General features: G+C 36.6%; 1 protein-coding gene across 1 annotated transcript in view; it reads left to right on the forward strand.

The window, feature by feature from the left end:
* The window catches only part of LOC113240330, a 378,584-nt gene that overhangs the window by 275,395 nt on the left and 80,123 nt on the right, over positions 1-23,066 (forward strand). The window lies entirely within an intron of this gene.

Genomic DNA, 23,066 nt, shown 5'->3' on the forward strand with positions numbered 1-23,066 from the left:
CCACCCTTGCTTAGGTTTCAGTGCCAATCGTAATAACAAAAACATTATTTGAGAAATCACATTTTCTCGATTGTTATACTACTCTGTGTAAAAAGTACCGGGAATTTGTAAATTTCAGTACGCGCAGCAAATAATATATCGACCTATTTTTTTTGTAACTTGGTAGTATTGTATTCAGAGTTAACACGCAAAATTTGAGCGCTATCTGTTACTCAGTATAATTACAGTTGCTGTCTTTATATTTCATTATTTTGAGTTTCTGCGAATTTGTTAAAAAGATCGTCGAAAGCTGGTTACTCAAGACATGATTTACCGAACTTTACGGACTCCACCTACTTGGATTGTATGATAACTAGTGATGAGACATTAGGTTTACGAGTACGACATGCAAACAAGCCAAGTCTTCAGAATGGCACCTCGAAAATGAGACGAAACCCAAAAAATGGCGTCAATATCGCTCGAAAATCAAAATTATGCTGATAATTATGGTTTTCTTTCAATCGATCTGCCGCAGTGTGATGCACTACGAATTTCTTCCAAAAAGACTAACAGTAAATAAAGAATTTTATTTAGGCGAAAATCCACCGGAAACCAACGGATTTGTGGGAATAACAGCCATGAATTTTGCATCATGATAATTAATGCACCATCACACGATCATCATGGTGCTCTTGTGCAAGACTTTTTAGCCAAAATCTCGACGAATGTTACCGACCAAACTTCGTACAAACTCAGCTGATACGGCTCCGTCTGACTTTTTCCTATACCCGAGACTAAAATTACCACTTCGAGGAAGGCGTATCGAGCACATTGCAAACATAAAGAAAAATCGCTGAAGGAGTTGAAAACCATATACCTCAGTCAACTTACGAGAAATGTATGGAGGACTAGGTCAAGCGCTAGCGTAGCTGTATTGCAAGATAAGGGATTTACTTTGAAGGCGACGAAATAAATTTTACAAATAAATTACTTTTTCACCTCACTAGCTCGGAAAGGCTTTCTTTCTCCTTAGAAATCTGCGCGCAAAAGCGTTTTTTACACGCTAGCGTGGAAAAGGATTTGAAATTCGAACTTGACGATGGACTGAAAAAAAATAACACGTTCAAATAAGCTACTTGTCGTACATTACTTATTTATGTAATATAAATCCGTTGGAATATTTCATTCTTATTATTGTTGATATGAAATTGACAATGATAACTAATTGTATTTATTAAATTATTTTAATTCGTTGAAGAACTAAAATAATTTCAATAATCACTAAATCACACAAAATAAAAGTACAAGCAAGAATAAAAATTGATGAGGTGTAAATTCAGAACGCATTCGGATGCGTTATATTCGGATATAAACTTTTTCTTTTAATATAAAAAACTGATGTTTTATAGTTCAATTCATTTACCATTCATCTACCATTTTCCTCGCTATATATATATATATATAGTGAGGTAAAAAGTTGTGTGTTTTTACACAGAACATACACAGGAAATGTTACTATTTTTCTTCGGATCTAAATCGCGAAACATTATTATGTTTTTACGAACAAACCAACGTTTCGGGCCCTTTAAAGATGCCAGGTTTGTTGAAAAAACAAATATACAATATTTAGATTCGAAGAAAAACTAGTTTAATTTCCTATTATTTGAGAAATTTTGTTATTACAAAGATTTTAAACTTTTTTGGGATCACACGATAATCGCATTTGAGTTCATTGGCGTTCCTTTGCAACTTTGAACCGACACCCCGTGTTTGCCTGCGAATAAATATTATTTCTATTTCTACACTACTTCATACAGGTATAGCTGGGATAGCTCAATAAAACAACGTTTGATTAGTTAAGTGCTACACTACGATACATTCGTTCACACCGATTTCTAGCGTCGTAATGGCTAAAGCGTGCGGGCCGCAACGTACATTTATTTTCTATACACCATAGGGTATTAAGAATTTTAACGTTTTTTAAATAATAATCTGACGTACTTTTCTGCTGACCATAAAAAGGACTCTTTTTTGCTCAACAACAAAAAATACAAATTTTTTTCTGTTGTTGGTATATCGATTGGTTGATCGTCACGTGGTGCCTTGGATGTGGGCCAAGTGAGACGTGCATTCAACTTGTTTGCAAACACTGACAATCTCTCCGCATTGTTGTGGCAAAACAAGTTTATACACAATGATTTAGGCACTATTTATAACCTACTCGTATAGTTAGTTCTCTGTCCACATTATAAACCTTAATAATAGCAGTAATAAGCTCTAACTGCATTGGGTTGGCTGGAATACATCTCTTTTACAGATAAGGCCACCTTTGCTCACCGTTTGTGTTACAATTTTGTTTGTTTGGTGCAATGAAGAATATATAATAATAATAGTTAGTCTATATACATATGCTCATTTTTCCTACAAAGTCACCTGCTGAAAAGTATGTACGAGTATGAGCACACACATTTTGGCTAGAAGACGCACTCTGTTTTCTATATTACAAAATTTAAAGCAATTTCTGAGTTTGTATAATTATAGCTTGCAATGGTCCGGACTTGTTGACATCGAATCTACAAAAAAAAACACCGCTAGATGACGTTAGTTGAGTGGATTGTTAAAAAGGTAACTCGTAAAGAGTTACCTTCATGCTTTTGTATTATGTAATTCTTTCAGATCCATGGTCACAGTACCGAATCTCTATTTTCGCTCGCTATACTATAATCACGCAAGTTATACATTAATGCACTGACTAAGCAGGCTTGACCTTCACCGGCGCATCATTCCCCGCTGACCGTATTATATAATAGGAGTTTTTTCACAAAAAAAAAAAACAAATAAATATAAGCTTCGAAAATACAAATCCATTTGTAAATTCTGACAAGGTTTATACCTTGTTAGAATTTAACGTATAACGTAACGTAATGTAACGGTAAACAAGATTGTTACGTCAGACGACAGCGAGATAATATCGCAAGATTTTTTATTAAGTTTGTGAAATTTGATTCTTGGTTCAATTTAAATACTGCATACAGTCAAGTTATTTACAGTTTTGACATTTTTTTTACTTAGTTACGTTACAAAATCGTAAATTCAAAAACGAATTTATAAAACACACACACACACACACACACACACACACACACACACACACACACACACACACACACACACACACACACACACACACACACACACACACACATACACGCACGCACGCACGCCCGCAAGCACTCACGCACGCACGCACGCACGCATAGCTATAAACTTTTAAACTTTTCAGTTTAGTTAGTTCATACATTTAAATTTTGTTTTCTTTTTCATTACTGTATAACCTTAAGTTACAAGCACATGGGACTTACCAACTTGTCTTAGGGTGACAGGCGCGGTGGCAGTGCCCCTCAGATCTTTGCGGTTTAAAGCTTTGAGTGGCACTGCAACAGTTATTGATAGTCGTGTAGTTTAGCAACACGCGCACGACTTGTTCGTCCCATCACTTGATATTGTAAAAAAATGCTCTTGTCGGCTTAGCCTCCTCCATTTCTCACGACGTCACACGTCAGGCGTGTCACTTATCACCAGGCGCACGACTTCTTCGTCCCGTCACTTGGTATCACCAAAAAAATATTTTTTAGTAAATGATTCAGTTTGGATATTGTATTTCTTTTATGTGGATAAGTATAGTAATGAACAGAAAATGTCGTGCAGCAAGCAGCATTTACAGCGTGTACTCACGTTTTACAAAAATCCACCCTTCTGTTATGTATGAAGGTATTTCTTAATTCTTAATATTGTATGAGGGTGATCGTAAATAGTTTTGTCTGGCATTAAACCACGTACAAGCAACACGTCTTTTATTTAGCAGTGGCGAACGAGTTAAAATAATTGGAATATCGTGTAATATCGTGTGTTATAGTGTAATTATTATGGCTGTGGGGCAAATTCGCGAATATGACATTAAAAATGGTAATTGGTGTGCGTATTGTGAACGACTCGAGATGTATTTTGTCGCAAACAAAATTGAGGACGCCATTAAGCTGGCCACGTTGATATCGGTGATGGGCGAAGAATCTTACGATCTTTTATCAACCTTATCAAGTCCGAAAAAGCCTTCGGAACTTAAGTATTCCGAGGCCGTACTGTTAATGAGAAATCATTTACAACCAAAACCATCAATTTTGGCGGAGCGGTACAGATTTCGACAACGGCGACAAGCGCATTTAGAATCTGTGGCTGACTATGTGGCGGAGTTAAAAAAAAATGTCAAAGTCGTGTGAGTTTGGCGCATCTCTCGAAGAAAACTTGCGTGACCAATTGGTATGCGGCATCAAAAGTGAGGTTACACGACAGCGGTTGTTCGCGGAGGATGATAATATCACTTATAGCAAGGCGGTGAAGCTAGCTATTACACTCGAAGCGGCGGAAAGAGACGCCGGAGCGGTGGAGCAGAGGGAGAATACTTCTATCGACATTCATACAGTTACCGGTTCATTCAAATGTATGACCTGTGGTGAAGACTGGCATAGGACGGACAACTGTAAATATAAAAATTACGAATGTAGCAATTGTAAGAGAACGGGCCACCTCAGAAGAATGTGTCCGACAAAAAGTGTTGTGGAGTACCAGCCAAGACGATTCGAAAATGCATCAGGGACGCGGTCAGCTGACCCATCACGGTTTGCGAACGTGACCGGCGGCGGCAGGCGAGCGAAGCGGGGTGGCCGGGGACGCGGCCGCGGCCCGCGCGCCGCCGCGCACTGGCAGCAGCCGGCGGAGAGCACCGCCAGCGCCAGCGACGGCGCGGACCACTTTCAGTGCGGGACGCCACGTCACTCCGACTCAGAAGATGAAGAGCCTATATACCAGATGTCTTTAGCTAAGTATAAACCGGTGTGTACGACTATGATAGTTGAGAATATAGCTTTAAATATGGAAATTGACACAGGGTCTGCATTGTCATGCATAAATGAGATTACATATCGTAAATATTTCAGTCAATTAAAGGTAAATCCTTGTCAATTAAAATTAAAGTTCTATGATGGTTCGGAAATACGGCCCTTAGGGTATTTAAATGTAAAAGTGCAATATAAGAACATCACCAAGACGTTAGACCTGTATGTAATTAATAGTGGCACTACTACGTTATTAGGTCGACAATGGCTGTCAGAACTTAGCATTGATATCCCTCGTGTGAATATTTTGAAATTAGAATCAGTTCATAGTGACTTAAATAAACGATTGCATGAAATAATTTCCAGGCATAAGTTACTGTTCGACGGCACACTGGGGCGGTACACGGGGACGCCGGTGCAGCTGAGCGTGCGCGAGGGCGCAGCGCCGGTGTACTGCCGAGCGCGGCCCGTGCCGTACGCGCTGCGGGCGCGCGTCGACGCCGAGCTCGACGCCATGCTGGCGGCCGGCGTCATCGAGCCGGTGGAGCGCTCCGATTGGGCCACGCCGCTCGTCATCGCCAGTAAGGCGAACGGCGGTATACGCATATGCGCGGACTACAAGGTAACCCTGAATCGTGTGTTGTCGGTCGATAGATATCCAGTTCCAAAGATAGACGACTTGTTTAGTAACCTATCGGGTAACGTATTTTTCACAAAATTAGATTTATCTCAGGCATACAACCAATTGGTTTTAGATACGAATTCTAGGGCATACACGGTCATAAATACGCACCGGGGTCTATTTAAATATAACCGTTTAGTGTACGGGTTGGCTTCGAGTCCCGGAATATTTCAGAAACTAATGGTTAGTTTATTTGAAGGGCTTCAGGATGTCATAGTATTCTACGACGATATATTAATCAAAAGTAAAAACTTGAGTGAGCATTTAAAAACAATAGAACGAGTATTCGAAATATTACAAAGCAACGGGCTAAAAATTAAAAAATCTAAATGCGAATTTTTGTCAAAACAAGTAAAGTACCTCGGCTTCATAGTGAACGAACACGGCGTGAGGGTCGACCGCGACAAAATTAAACCGATCTTAGAAATGCCACCACCCACGAATATTACTGAGTTAAAGTCATTCTTGGGTATGGTAAATTTCTATGCGAAATTCGTACCGAATTTATCATCGCATCTCGTTCCGTTGTACGAGCTACTAAGAAAAGGTAGACATTATTGCTGGGGTAAAACGCAAAACGATGTGTTCGAGCGGGTAAAACAGTTACTATGCAGCACGCAAGTACTGGCGCACTACGACGGCGCGCAGCAGCTCGTGCTCACGGTGGACGCCAGCGCGCGCGGGCTGGGCGCCGTGCTGGCGCAGCGCGCAGGCGACGGCCGGGAGCGCGTCGTCGCTTACGCCTCGCGGACACTCTCGCCGGCCGAATATCATTACAGCCAAATCCATAAAGAAGCTCTGGCTATTATATTCGCGGTAGATAAATTTCACCAGTATTTATATGGTAGAAAATTCACGCTTCGAACAGATCATAAGCCGCTAGTGAGTATTTTTGGACCGAATACGGGCATACCGACTACAGCGGCGAGTCGTTTACAACGCTGGGCTATTAAGTTATCGGCCCATGATTTTGAAATCGAATATGTCAGCACAGATAAAAACACAGCCGATGTGTTGTCCCGCTTAATAAAAACGCACAAGGAGGATGTCCTTTCGACTGAACAAGATTTACCTGAGCAAACATATTTACATTTCGCAACAGACGCGTTATTATTAGATTATAAAGTAATTAAAAAAGAAACTGCTAACGACCCTATTCTGAGTCGTGTCACTAGTTATATTATGGACGGATGGCCCCCAGACACGGAAATTAGGGAACTAAAGCCGTATTTTAATAGGAAACAAGAATTATATTGCGAATTAGGTTGCATTATGTGGGGGCAAAGAGTAGTCATTCCGTCCACTTGCCAAACGAGAGTGATGCGGGAATTACATGAGTCACATATGGGCATGGTGAAGACAAAGGCATTGGCAAGAAGCTACGTGTGGTGGCCGGGCGTAGACGAGGCGGTGGAGGCGACATGCCGCGCCTGCACCGTGTGCGCCGCGGTCAGCGCCGCGCCGCCCGCCCACGCACCGCGCGCTTGGCCGTGGCCCGATCGCCCTTGGACCAGGCTCCACATTGACTTCTTGGGCCCAATAGAAGGTCACACATTTTTAGTGACTGTGGACGCTTGTTCCAAATGGATCGAAGCTGTTAGAATGAAAACTACAAACGCAAAGGCAGTAATATCGGTTTTTAGAGATATGTGGGCGAGGTTCGGCTTGCCGAAACAAGTTGTGAGCGACAACGGTCCTCCGTTCACAAGCGCCGAATTTGAAGCGTTTTTAAGTAGGAACGGCGTAGAACATATTTTTTCAGCACCGTATCACCCGGCGTCAAACGGAGCCGGAGAAAATGGCGTGAAGATTTGCAAAAAGGCAATAAAAAAAGCGTGTGAGCAACATTTAGATATAGACACGGCACTCAATCGTTTCTTACTGTCATATCGTAACACCGAGCATTATACGACCGGCGAGAGTCCCGCAAAAATACTACAAGGTCGAAATTTAAGAATGCGTTTGGATAAACTAAAACCAGAGAGAATTAGTAGGGTTGCCGAGAATCAAGCACGGGTGGCCGCAGCCGCGCACGGAGCCACTCGACAGCTCGCGCCAGGAGAGGAGGTGTGGTACCGCGGCTATCGGCCAGGACAGAAGTGGCTTGAGGGTAAAGTAGTAGAACGATTAGGTACTACTGATTATCGTGTTAGTGATAGCTTTGGAACTGAATCTCACAGACATATCGACCAACTAAAGCGCAGGGTATCTAATGGTGCCGCGGGTATGGGTATACTGCCGAAACAAGTATCGCGTCGAAGCAGTTCGATAGTTTTTCCCGTAGAGGAAGCGAGTGACCCTCAACAAGTCACAAACCCAGAAGCGGTAGCTTCACCGGTACCCAGTGTACCCAGTGTGCCTGACAACCCAGTTCAATGTGATAGGGAGGTTAAAAGAACGCGAAAACCTGTAGTGCGTTTCGGCATTGATGAATTGTTTTAGTTTTAAGTATAATATAATAAGTTTTATATGTGGTAGACTAGTATAGTGTTATTCTTAAGATAATTTGTTTTTTTTTAGAAATAAGCGTTTAGACAGTAAGTCCATATTAAATTTTTTGGGATTGTTGTAATTAGGGTGAAGGTGTTATGTATGAAGGTATTTCTTAATTCTTAATATTGTATGAGGGTGATCGTAAATAGTTTTGTCTGGCATTAAACCACGTACAAGCAACACGTCTTTTATTTAGCACCTTCCTACACAAATTATTATTCCGCCATTGGGGGAAATACGTCCAAATGACATATATGGACAAAATGACATAGCACGCAACTCACTACTGCATCATATGACCCTAGTAGTTTTCCTAACCTGTCAAAATGTGAACTCACCCCTCTCATCCGTCCCAGCGTCGTCGCTGAAGACAGAGGTTTTGTAAGTTACGATTTTTTTTCTTTACGACTAAATGATAAGGTTTTCACTAATACACCTGTTGTTGTTGCATTTATTTTATCCCATAATAGTTTGTTGTTGCCCTCATATAAGATTTTCCAAAAAAAAAATTTTGCCAGATTCAACGAAGGGGTGTCAAAATTTGTGTGGGGCATAGTGACAGGTGACGAAACATAGATTTATAGTTACGATCCCAAAATAAAGCAGCAATGGAGTGTATGGGTCTTTCAAGATGAGCCGAAACCAACCAAAGTGTCGCGCGTGCTTAGTGCCTTTAAGCGGATGATTGCTACTTTTTTTAATAAAACTGGACACGTGGCTACTGTTGCTTTGGAGAATCGTTGTACCGTGAATAGTGATTGGTACACGAACATTTGTTTGCCGGAATTTATTGACAAACTCCGTATAAATAACTGTAAACGCCGTATCATCTTGCACAACGATAATGCCAGTTCTCACACGATCAGACAGACAAATGAATATTTGTAGGTGAACAACGTTGACCTTTTGAGCCATCCCGCGTACAGTCTCGACCTGGCACCTTGTGACTTTTATTTATTTCCAAAAATTAAGAACCAGTTACGCGGTCAACGATTTTCATCACCTGAAGAGGCTGTCGAAGAGTATGAAAAATATGTTTCAGAGATTGTCGCGGAGGAGTGGCATAAACGTTTTCAAAATTGGTTCATTCGCATGAAAAAGTGCATTAACGCTAACGGAGAATATTTTGAGAAACAATAAATTCATTTCTGACGATTTATAGTATTTTTTTCTTTTTCATTCCGGAAACTTATAGTGCGCCCCACGTATAAGGGAAATTCATGGGAAATTAAATCGAAAAATGAGCCCAATCCCCAGCAAAGAAGAGACTAAACGTCACTACAAAGTTGTTTGAAGATTACAGTGAAGAAGAATTTTCCGTGTAACCCTCAAGTTTTAGCAAAGAGTACTGCCCTTGCAAATATTGCAACGATTTTTTTCGCGAATCAAACCCGGAAAATACTGGTTACGATGCTTAAATTGTTCGCATTAGGTTCACGCTTCTTGTCCTAATGTTCCTAGAAGAATAAAGCGTTTTATTTGTAAACTTTTCAGTTTTCACGTGTATGTCATTTTGTCTATACATAATATGTCATTTTTAACTGACTTAAAATAAGGAGGAGGTTCACAATTCGACTGTATGTTTTTTTATGTATGTTACGCGACAACTCTGGTATTCGTGAACCGATTTACATGATTATTTTTTGTTGGAAAGAGGGTACCTCCATAGTGGTCTCATTTAATTTTGACCAAAATCAACCACCTCTAAGGGTGGCTGATTTTGATGATAAGATTTATTTTTGTAAATAGCACCTAAATTTTATTATAAGGAGCAATTATTTTAATGGTTGATTTTGCTATTCTCCAATTCAAGGCGTTTTTCTCTCAATATATTTTGAGTAGTGAGAACTGATTTTTATTATCTCCTGTGGCAAGTCCCGTATAGTGGCGAACTAGCGATGAATCCGGGTTCGTGCACTTTCTGGTAACGATTTCAATAAAACTTGGTAATTATATGTAATTCCACGCACTTTTGAGGTCGATTTTTTAGTACTCTGTACTGAGATTATGTCCATTTTATATGGACAAAATGGTTTTTGACTGATTTCAGTTAAACTAAGAATTATTTTTTTCTGTTTTTTTTATTCTATAAATGTTTATTACGTTCAGTAAATAATGAACCAGACTATTGGTGTAGAGTATGACTGTATTGCATACTACCAATAAAGAATTTTGACTCAAAAATAAAACCCTATGTCATTTTGTACGTATTTATTACGTTTACGTTAACGTTATTGTTTGCGTTACGTTTTCGTTATTTTCCCTATGAAATTAGTCTTAGTAAAGGAAGGACACCGTTAATTACACTTACACAGAGTTCAACTATCTATTTTATCACTGAAGGTCATGCCAATGATCCTAATGGAAAATATGTGATAGTAGAACAAAATTACTATGATAACTATAAAGTAACGTTTGGGAATAGATGTATGACAAAAAGAGCAAGACAGGGAGTATCTAGTGCAGGTAAAAGCAAATAACAATTATGAAAAAATGTATACACGATTGTCCCAAGATTTTTAATGACAGATTGGTAAAAAGATGATAAAAAATGAAGGAAACGTACACTAAAACGTAAGTTAAAAGAATACCTGTTAAAGTAATTCCTTATTTAGTCAGGAGAGTACTTTCCTGACTAAATGACTGAATGTTATTATAAAATAAAATAATTAGATGTAATTCAGGGTGCACATGTCGCCAACAAATTGCACAGCAATTTGGCAACTTTTAGTGTGTACGTTTCTTTTGTACGTATTTAAATTATAATACTAATAAAAAGGATTATAGAAAATTTATTGGCACTTCAAGTTGTAATCATGTTCCTCCGCCCTGCGATACGAGAAACAAATTCAAACACAAGCTTATATTTAATAAAATATAAAAAGGAAGTTTCCCAATTTATTTAAATAATAAATCAATACATGAAATAAAAACTTTTCTATTTATATCAACGGTAAACATAACAAAATTGGAGGCGTGACTTTTTGTTAGTCACATCCACAACCCGAAAATGTTATGATTCATCGGTTGGTTCATTAACCGCGTACCTAAATACAAGGAAAACGAGGAAAAGTAAAGTTGCAAAGCTTGTGTTTATCAAATGGTACATTAACTAAAAAGTTTCATATTGCCTGCGCCAAAGTTTTTAAAATACCGGTAAAGCACCTTCGAGAAGCTTAATTTGTGTTTTTTGTTTCAATTGTGTAGTATGTTGTTTATTCGTTTTGTACTGCATTGTATTATGCACAGGTAAATATTAACTGTTCTTACGAGACAGACAATTCGTTAAGCTTTATATCAACCTGCTTGGAATGTTTCTTTGAAAAAACTTCCGTGCACTCCGATTTATTAAGTAATTAGCCTAATTATCATATTGTCATACATTAATAGTTTTTATCAAAAATATGCAACCTGAAATTATGCTTCTATAATCTCAGTACAGAGTACTAAAAAAACCGACCTCAAAAGTACGTGGAATTACGTCTATTTGCTAAGTTTTATTGAAATATCCCCTAGTTCGCCACTATACAGGACTTGACACTGGAGACAATAAAAATAGGTTCTCACTACGAAACTACTCAAAGTATATTGAGAGAAAAACGCCTTGAATTGAAGAAATAGCAAAATCAAGCATTAAAGTAATTGCTCCTAAATTAAAGTAAGGCGCTATTTATAAAAATGAATCTTCATGCGTGAACAGCCACCCTTCGAGGTGTATGATTTTCTTCAAAATGAAATGGGACACTATGGAAGTACCCCCTTTCCGACAAATAAAAGAATCATAAAAATCGGTTCATATATATGAACCGATTTATATGTATGGCAGATACATATAAATAGTTAAGTGCTAAAAGTTGGATAAAAATCATTAAAATTACTGCTACTATTACCTAATATCGGAATATACTGAACTAGGCCTCGTGAACAACTAATTCTTCATTGTAATATTGTAAACATAAAAACTACAGAGCACAACATTATATGGTAAATATATTCTATCCTGGCTGCTTCTTCAAAAAAATGGAACGTTTAAATAAAATAGAAACGGTAGTGCTTATTTCCCCTTAAACATTCTTTTAAATTATTTACGCGACATCTCTAGTCAGCTGCTGGTAGCTGTAAAGGTATCTGGCTGACTGGAGAAATAGTTTTCTCACAGGCGCTACGGCAAAAAAGTCGTTTAAAAACCAAAACGAAGTTCAGCAAGAAGCATAGAAATTCCTAAGATCGCGGAATCAGCGGTCTAGCACGGTTTACTAGAAGACGTTGATTCGAATCCAGCCGGATCAAAGGATTGTGTGTTCGATCTTTATATACTAATAAACACAAAGATATAAACAGTCGACGATCGTGCTATCTTCTTTTAAATTTGTATTGTATTGATATCAATTACTTTTTGTGAAATTACTCCACTAGTTTGTTATAATTATTAATTAATACAAAGATTTTAGAAAATTTACTTAGAAAAAATTTACTTAGAAAAAATTCCTTCGGTCCAGCCGGATTCGAACCGACGTCTCGTAGCAAACCGTGGCAGATGCAATGCCAACTAAACCACGGAATAAACCAGCCGACCTCACGAATTTTTCTATGTGCTTGTATCTTATCCTTGCTTGCGTGCTTGTATCCTTCATAAATTGAAATTTAATATAGGTGTTATAAATAGTTCTTAAGTGGACTTCCAAATGAACAAGTAAAATACTACAAAATATTGAAAGAAAACAGATAATGAAGTACATATTCAAGATGAAACTTATTTTGGAAGTCGATCTACTCCGTCTTTAACAGAACAGCCTTGCGAGTACGCTCCACTGAAGCGAAGTTTTAGATTATTGTATATTATTTTGTATTTGTATTTGTAAGATATTAACAAAACTCAATTAATTCGGTAGGCACGAATCACATATCCAGATTCGTGGTTTCTCAATTTCTTGTCAAATTACATAACTTCGAAACAGCGCTGACTCAAAATCTCGTTTGGACCAAACGGGCCCAAGGAAATTTATGCTTCTGATTCAAGACAATAGAACATAAGAAATACCTAACGCAACTCGATAAGAGTATCCTGCGTCCAATCTCATTGAATACTATCTGATATCAAACATAATATTGATTGTCTTTATCGCATAAATTTTACATTTGAATAAGTTCCACTTCTGTATCAGTCCGGGTATAGCAATCAAGCGTTGTTGACTACAGATTTAATTGTTAAGCTCCTGTAATAGTAAGTTTCTTGAGTACCACGATGTTTTATCCGTCCACCAACCATCATATTTAATTATTTTTGTGAAAGTACTCAAAATTAAAGTCAAATAATAATTTATTCCATAGGTAAAATTTTTACACTTGGAAACGTCATTTTTTAAGCTACTGCTCGTTCACTGTGCTGACTTCCCTGAGAAGAACGAGCAAGAAACTCTAGGGATTGTACTTTTCAAATAAACTTAAATGCTATGGAATACACTTTGAGTCATGATTGTGTGGAATCAAGACTCATGTTGTCTTTCCATACATCTTTATGTAACAAATTAATAACAACATTTTTTAATTATTAATATATAATATGTATTATTATTAATGAATACTCTTCAATTTTGTAATATGACTAATTCAATTAAAAAACTTTTAATGTAAGTTTTAAGCTTAGGAAATGATAATCTTAATATATACTCAGGAATCTTATTGTGAAAACGTTTACAATTCCCCATAAATGAATCGTTTACCTTAGTTAAACGAAATCGTGGTACCATGAGTTTGGACTTAGTTTTAAGGTTAATATTATGGATGTCTTCTTTCTTAATGAAATTATGTATATTTTTATGCGCATACAAAATATTTGAGTAAATGTACTGTGATGCCATCGTCATGATACCAGTCTCCTTAAACTTTTCTCTGAGAGAAAACCGAGAACCTAAACGTCACACAAATATGGTTTGTATATATTTTATACAAACCATTATATCATGTTCTCATCTATTCTCCACTAGTTTGTTATAACGCAAAGAAAAATTACTGCGATCCGGTTGGATTCGAACTAGCGACCTTACCCAGCTGACGCTCTCCCAACTGAGGCACGGAACGAACCAGCACAGCTTACGAATTTCTCCATGTGAATGTTGTAGATCTTTCTTTAACGACTTTTTTGCCGTAGCACCATCTGTGAGAAATAGACGAAAGTGAAAATTATTAAATGTGTTTTAAGCACAAGTTACGAAACCTTTTTTTTGATACCAAGTGACAGGATGAACAAGTCGTGCGTCTGGTGATAAGCGACACAAAGATCTGAGGGGCACTGCCACTGCGCCCGTCACCCTGAGCCCGTCACATTAGTTGGCAAGTTGCATGTGCCTGTAATTTCACCAGTACCCTCAGAATCGGAACGCAGTAACGGCGCGTTCTCATTATGTCGTAACGTTTTATTAATCGTTGGACGACTGTCGCATCTAACCTGTTCTCATATCACGACTATCTGTGGTGACTGTGTCGTGGACGTTTAGTTTATCGTTGAACGACTGTCGTGTCTAGCTGTTATCACTATATCGTGACGACAATTCTGAGACGTGAGAAAAATTCACGGCAGCCGCCTTGCCGTTTGCACGACAGAATCGTTTGAAGCTGCGATTATCTGCCGTCACATTTTTATCGTGACGTTATATTTATCGTCTGATGACTGTCGTTCTAGCTCTTCCCATTGTCACGACAGTCTGTCGTCGTAACGTCAAAAAAGTCGTGAACGACAGTTAATCGTGTTTTACTATATGTGAACAACTTCATTTATATACACTAGTCACGACACTATAAACTGCACGACTATCTGTCGTCACGACATATGGGAACGCGCCTTTATGCTCACTTTTACTGCTTGGCGGCAGAAATTAAAGTGGCAGTACTTCCCTGGACGAACTCTTTCACAAGGAGGTTTAGTAGCAGTGGAGTGCTACTAGAATCTCAGTAAATCCAAAACAATAATGTTGCCAGTATATCTGCCCGATACCAGTCACAAAAAGTCTTTAACAACTCGTGTAACGTAATGGTAACGAAGCTGCATTGTACCTACAATATCTTCTATCCTATGTGCTATCTATGGATAATCCATTACTAAGGCACAGAAGTCTTAACGGTAGGCTATGGCTGATGACCAATAATCCTGCATAATAGATCGTACACGACTACTCCGTAATGACTTTAGATGCTATATCAGGATTATAGCTCTCACGGCATTGTTGTACCACCTGTGTCTAGAATAAACGGCCCCTGTATTGATAGAATTAGCGATAAGAATTTTGTGTCTTGACGGTCAATAGCTAGTGATTTTGCACAATAGACTGAAAATAGAATACGAAATTTTTAACGGGTGCTGTTCCTCAGTTCCTGTTTTCGAAATAATTAGGTAACATCAGGTCATAATTTTTGTACTCCATACTGTCAGAAAAAAAATTATACAAAATAAATAAAGTGTATTTAGTTAATTAGGAACAACAATATCTAGATTACATCAAAATAATTTTAAAAATAAAACAAAGCCAGTCAAGTTATACTAAAATTACACAAAAGATCGAGATGAGTTTATTAAATGTGTATCTGTTCACACACTAATACATTAAATAATAAATAATTATAGCTTTTTTATAAAAAAAACAGAACGCAAATGTTTGTAGAATTACATCTATTTGCCGAATTTAAACGGTTGACAAATGTCGAAGTAATCCCGTAACACACGCATAAATAAAATATAGTCTAATTGAGAACCTCCATTTTTTTTTAAATTAAACAATTTTACACTTATATCAACTTGGTGACATTATAATAATATTTGAGTGTACACACATGTCGATTGCGATTTTTAATTTGGGGTTAAGAGCGTGAAATATTGTTTACTGCACCACTAGCTATACTGCAGCACTATCTACGTACTGAGGCCACATTCAAAGTCCGCAATCGTTCTGCTCAGAATCACAGCCCTAATCAACACTGCATTAAGCGCCTCAATCCTACGAAAAAACTGGCCATTTATCTATTTAGTCTGATTTTGCGCAATTATAAAACCACTTTGCTCATTTTTTTAATCACTAATTTCACTAGTCTTTCTTAGCTACGATGTACAAACCTAATTATCCTATTATTATTATATTAATCTATCTTTTTAGGATAGCCATGTAAGACATACCGACCTACTTTACGAAAAAATAGATAAGGTAAGATACACCGATATGCTTTGAATTTTAACACTATTAACCGTTTTTTTTTTATAATAATAACTGTTATAATTTGTAATATGGTATACTTAGTATTTATTTATTTAGGACAACTTACGAAACATACACAAACAATAATGATCAAAACAATCAAATAGTGGCACGATGTATTGTGTTTGTTTTATTTACAAGTTGCCACGGCACGCGTTTATACATGCGTAGGAGTAACAATATTACAACTTAACTGATTGATATAATTATTAATACAAAGATCGAACACTGAGTTTTCGATCTTTGTATTAATAATTATAACAAACTAGTGGAGTAATTTCACAAAAAAAAATTGAATATCAATTCAATAAAAATTTAATTAACTGATTGAGTTTAATGTTAATGTATTTATTGTTTACTCTACGTATCACTTTGTTTAATTTTTGTTTCTATTAGTACTTAGTGGTACAATATTTTTTTGTAATTGGCAACACCAGATATGAAGAAAGATTTCAATATGACATCCAACAGCGATACCAACAACAAATATTGTTGGAGAATAAATCAAAATAAAAATGGTGTAATTTCCGAGCTGAAGGATCTAAACGAGAGATCCTTCATTTTTACCATGTCAAATTTAAATTTGACGTGTTAAAAATGTAGACAAAAGAAGCGTATGTGCTTTTTTAATTTAAATATAGGCTTTTATTTAGTGTGTCAGACACTCACACCAATCACCTGGTCGCAAAATGGGAATACGAGAGTTTCCCATGCATGTCTTTTTGGTTTTTGGATGTGCTACATACAGCGCACTATAAGTTTCCGTAATTGGCCACTTACATAAACAATATTTTATATGTAATTACAACATTTGAAAATGGAACTCTTTGGGTGTAGAATACAGTTTGTTTCATCTGTCACTTGTTTTTATATTGTGGCGTAATTTTAGAAATTGGTTGTCTACATCACCACGGATTTAACTCGTGAAAATTTTCGTAGTATGATTTTCTACGACTTTAAGTGTAATTTAAAAGCTCAGCGGAGCTTCGCTCCGCTTCAAACTGCTTTTGGCGATGAAGCACCATGTAAAACGACTATTTATAGCTGATTTGCAGAATTCAAACGCGGTCGTCTGAATCTCAATAACGAATTTGGTGATAGTCGCCCATCACTGCTGTGAACAACAAAGACATCGATGCTGTGCGCTGTATGATCAAAACAGACAGGCATGTGACATACCATGAGATTCGGGCATCTTTAGGCATAGGCATGAGTCAAATACAATCAATACTACACAAACATTTGGGTGTGAAAAAGCTGTGCTCCCGGTGGATCCCACACATTTTGACTGAGGCTCCAAAAACGGATCGCGTCACTTGATGCAATGCCATGCTTACCAGATTCAACAAAGGGGCGTCAAATTTGGTATGGAACATAGTTACAGGTGACGAAACATGGATTTATAGTTACGATCCCAAAACAGAGCAGCAATCAAGCGTATAGGTCTTTCGAAACGAGCCGAAACCAACCAAAGTGGCGCGCGTGCAAAGTGCCTCAAAGAGGATGATTGCTTCTTTTTTTAATAAAACTGGACACGTGGTTACTGTTGCTTTGGAGAATCGTTGTACCGTGTATAGTGATTGGTACACGACCATTTGTTTGCCGCAAGTTATTGACAAACTCCGTAAAAATAGCCGTATAACACCGTATCATTTTACCCCACGATAATGCCAGTTCGAACACGGCCAGACAGACAAATGAATTTTTGAAGGTGAACAACGTTGACCTTATGAGCCATCCCGCGTACAGTCCCGACCTGGCACCTTGTGACTTTTATTTATTTCTAAAAATTAAGAACCCGTTACGCAGTAAACGATTTTCATCACCTGAAGAGGCTGTTGAAGAGTATGAAAAATATGTTTCAAAGATTGTCACGGAAGAGTGCCATTAATGTTTTCAAAATTGGTTCATTCGTATGTAAAAGTGCATTAACGCTAACGGTGAATATTTTGAGAAACAATAAATTCATTTCTGAACATTTATAGTATTTTTTTCTTATTCATTCCGGAAACTTATGGTGGGCCCACATACATACTTGTTTCATACAACAAGTTGAAGAACCCTAAAACAGAATATTTTTATCGGATATTTAGGATTTTGCGTTTCACATTGGTCACATTGGTAATGAAACTATTTTTTTCGGATCTCAATCTAAACCGATTGATATCCGAGTCAACCGTGACTATGGAACTGTCAAGGACCCGAAACAAGCAATATTTAAAGAAACAAATATACGCTCTTTATATTCGAAACAACAGTTTTCATCACACTTGCACGTAAATACGAGTAGTATGATTGCATACAGGCTAACTTAACTGTAATGCCACAAATAAACTCCTCGGGCTTTTTTCTTCTCACTAACGACTGTGGCTGTAATGAGAAGAAAAAAATCCTATAGGTTTTATTTGGGGCATTATAGTCAAGTTAGCCTGCATGCAATCACACTATTTACGTGCAAGTGTAATGAAAAACATTGTATGTTTGTCGAGTGGTACAAGAATTACAAACCTGACTCCGAAAGCCTAAAAGAGTTCTAAAAGAGTTTTATTTCTTAATTCCTTATTTACCGCCCTTAATACACAATGTAGGTACTATGTATTCCCGATATGGAATATTCTTTCTAATTTTTTCCGGAGGGTTATATTATTACGATGAAGACACTGTGATATTTATATTTAGAATAACGGGTTCATATACTAGTATATCGTTATTACATGACTGATGTGTCTTAGTCAACACCTGACTATAACCAGAGGCCGCTCTGGATAAATTTATTAATAAGCAGAAGAATAAAAACTCATATGGTGATAAGAAATCTGTAACTAATGGTAAATATTAAGTTAATGACCACGAAAATCGAATACTAATGTATAGTTATCTATGTATAAAAGAAACATGAAATTTAAACAGAAATTTATTTCTTTATTCTTTGATTTAAATACAGCTCAAATGTTTGTCCAAGCGCCGTATTTGCCTAGTTGGTGGGCATTCGTATGCAGAAGTGGAACATTTGCATACGCACCGAATAATGTCGGCTTTGCCACTCTCGTAAATAATGACCACGACGAAACTAGTTTTAATCATTTATAATTAAAACTTCGTATTGCCTGGACATTACGCATTATTTTTAAATGAGTTATTCAAAAGGTAACTTGCATTTTAATTTGACATTTGGATTAGTACACAAAAGACTACTTGTACTAGGGAAATTAAAGTAACATTGTTTAGAGTATAGGGATTTGCTAAGGTAATTGAAATAATACAAGATTACTGTGTTACGAAAAGAAAGTACCGGTAAACTTAACGGTGCGAGCGTGACGTCTTATCCAGTCTTGCCTCGAGATTGGAGTGTGCCTGAGCACAGCAACCGGTAAAAGATCCGAGAACGCAGGAATGCGCGTTCGGCTCAGCGGAAATAGCCTTATCACTATGCGCGCGCATCATCAAGTAACAGCGTTATTCATTTATTTCTTCAACAGTACAATTGCCACAAGAACATATTGTAACTTCACTATAAGCAGCGGGCATAAAAAGCCCGCTTAACTCAATGTAATAATGCGTGTCCAGTGATGGAACAGCCTCACTCTATAGCGCGTCAAAGATGTGCGTAAAAGCAAGAATGGATTGCTTTTATCCAACCTTGCACAAGTGAGGAACATCCATCCCTGGTGCACCGAGTGCAGACCGGCCCCAATCCTAGACAGAAATATTTGAAATATTATATACTAATTCTTAAAGAATGAAGGCTAGTATTATTATATTCAGTTTAACAAGATTGGATTTCCTAATCATTCTAATCGTAAATAATTATTTTACCGACGTCTGTAAAGATAATTCTGGTTGATAAACCGCTGTTGGATTATAATCTGAAGAAATATAAATAACTCGAGACTGCACCCTCTCCAAGACACTCGACAATTCAAACAACGATTTAAATTCGACCCCAATTAATTTCGTTTATTTCTGTGTTTTAGAGAGTTTAGGCAGGGCTGGCTGGAGTGAATAATGAAATTCCTGAATGAATGTTTTTTGGTATTCATTCCTTTTTTGTGTACACGGTAAAAACAGATTACTTAGAAAAAGACATAATTCTTTTTATGAAGACAAATTTATTAAATCCAACAAAACGATCCTCTCCCTATAGACGCTAGAGAATAATTACTTGATAATAGTAAAAAACGTCTCAAAAGTGTATTTTCGTTAGACAGAAATATTTCGTCCAAGAGCAAATTAATTTACTTCAAGTCACAAAGCCACTCTAGATTCAACAAAATATTTATTAGAAATGTCCGATTTTGATTTGAAAAAAAAAAAGAATGAAAAATTGAGAGGTACTTAATTATTTGACTGAACATTTATGTTTTCTAATATCAAAAAGCTGCGACTGCAATGGATCGTCGTATCGCTTACCATCAGGCGCACAATCATTATTACTAAAAAGTTATTACAAGACGTATCACAAAAAATCTGTTGTAGCTTTCGTCGGATAGATTCTGATACTTTAAATTCGAAGTTCTTTACACCACAACCGAACGCTTTTAAGAAAATCAACTCCAACATTCGAAATACGCCACTTAAAATTAAGAAACAAAATAACGTGACTAAAACAAAGATTTGTATGTTAAGCTGCGACAAAAGAAATTCCATTTTGAAAATAGCGCAATACACTTTCAAAAATTCTGAAATATGTCATTATGTAACTCCGAATTGTGGACTAAAGGAAATGATAAATAATTTGCAAAATAAATTAAAAAGCTACACAAAACAAGACTACTGCATAATTTTAATTGGTGAAGAAGATTTTTACAAAACTAAAGATTACTTTGACATAATACTAAGGTTACGAGAAACACTACAAGAAATCAAAAATACAAATTTAATTCTATGCCTACCGACATACAAATTTACGGATTTTTCAACGATATTTAATTCTAGGATGGAAATTTTTAATAATTTACTATACCTTGACATACACACTCATGGGTACGCTGAACTATTGGACTCAAATCTATATATATCTTATGATTACGACATGTTTCACAAACATTATGGTTCAATAAATAACTATGGAATGGAAGTAATTTTTGATAATATAAAGAAGATTATAATTAATTATAAACGAATTCTGCAAAATAAGCCTAAAGAAAAATACATAACAAGGGAAGAATCAAAGCTGAATACAAAATACAGCCATTGTAACACTAATTCGGATTTTTTTCTATTATAATCATATATGTATACTGCATCAAAATATTGCTGGAGTGTTAAACAAATCAGATCTTTTAACCATACACCTAGATGCACTATCAAATAACCAAGTAGACGTAGACATTATATGCGTAACCGAGCACTTTATGTTATGTGGTCATGAAAAATTATTGAAGATACCGAATTTACGATTAGGAGCACACTATGCCAGAGACGACCGTAAAAGAGGAGGAGCGTGTATTTTGATAAAAAACGGTCATACATACAACGAGCTCTCAAATGTCGCAAAGCTTTCAATTAAAGGCGTGATAGAATGTTGTGCAATAGAATTGACAAAAAACCAATTGACGGTGTTGTGCTTATATAGACCTCCTGTACTTGCAAATATTAATGACTTTTATGATAGACTAGAGAACATTTTGAAATTAATATGTAAAAATGCTAATAGAAAAGTGATTTTGTGTGGTGACTTTAACATAGATACGTTGAAGAGAAATACGTTAACGTTGAATTTTGAGTGCTTTCTCTTAAATTATAATTTAAAATTACAAATAACACAACCCACACGGCTGTGTAGTAACACTTGTATCGATAATTTTGCGCATAACTTTAAGCATAACTGTACGACAAAGGTTATATTTATAGATTTAGCTTTATCAGACCATACAGCACAAATTTTAAAAATTCCAGTGAAGCGGACATCGGCTTTAAATCTGTGGCGAAGAAAGGTACGTGACATATCTATGCATAACCTTCAAATACTCAAGAAACATTAACAATGTCTTTCTTTTAATGACGTTTATAAAGAAGTAGACCCAAACTCAAGCTATAACGAATTCACAGAGATGTTCCGCCTCCTTTACGACCTATGTTTTCCTTTCAAAGTTGTAACGATTAAACTTAATAATAAAAGTAAATGGATATCGAAAGGTATAAAACTTTGTAGTAAAAAACAGAGACACCTACTATGAAGATATCGAAACTTACCTTCGGAACACAATAAACAAGTTTATAAACGATATTCGAGAACATTTAAGAAAATAGTCAAACTAACACAGAAGGCACTAAACAATAATTTCATTGCTACATCTCAAAATAAATCTCAAGCTACATGGCGGGCAATAAATGGTCCAAAGGAAATAAATTAATAATAAACGAAATCGAAAAAGATGGGAAAACTATTTCAAATCCATTAGAAATGGCAAATGCTTTTAATGAATACTATGTGAACCAAAGCCGAAAGTTGGAAGATACAACACAACATAGGAAAAGTCATAAAGGTTCACAATCTATGTTTATGCCACCCGTTCTCCCTACAGATTATAGTCAAACCCATTCATAAAAAGAAAAGCAAAGAAAATATGGTCAACTACAGACCTGTAGCATTAATACCAATAATATCAAAAATATTTGAATATATTATTTATGACTTTCTTCATGATTATCTCAACAAATTTGACATTTTATGTAATGAACAAATAGGATTTAGAAAGAATAAAACTATTAATATGGCAATTTTCAATTTACTTAATGAAGAATGTAGATGAAAAGAAAGCGGTATGCGCA

This window comes from Hyposmocoma kahamanoa, unplaced genomic scaffold (assembly GCF_003589595.1).
Source record: "Hyposmocoma kahamanoa isolate Upper Pololo Valley unplaced genomic scaffold, ASM358959v1 132, whole genome shotgun sequence".
NCBI classification, from domain to species: Eukaryota; Metazoa; Arthropoda; class Insecta; order Lepidoptera; family Cosmopterigidae; genus Hyposmocoma; species Hyposmocoma kahamanoa.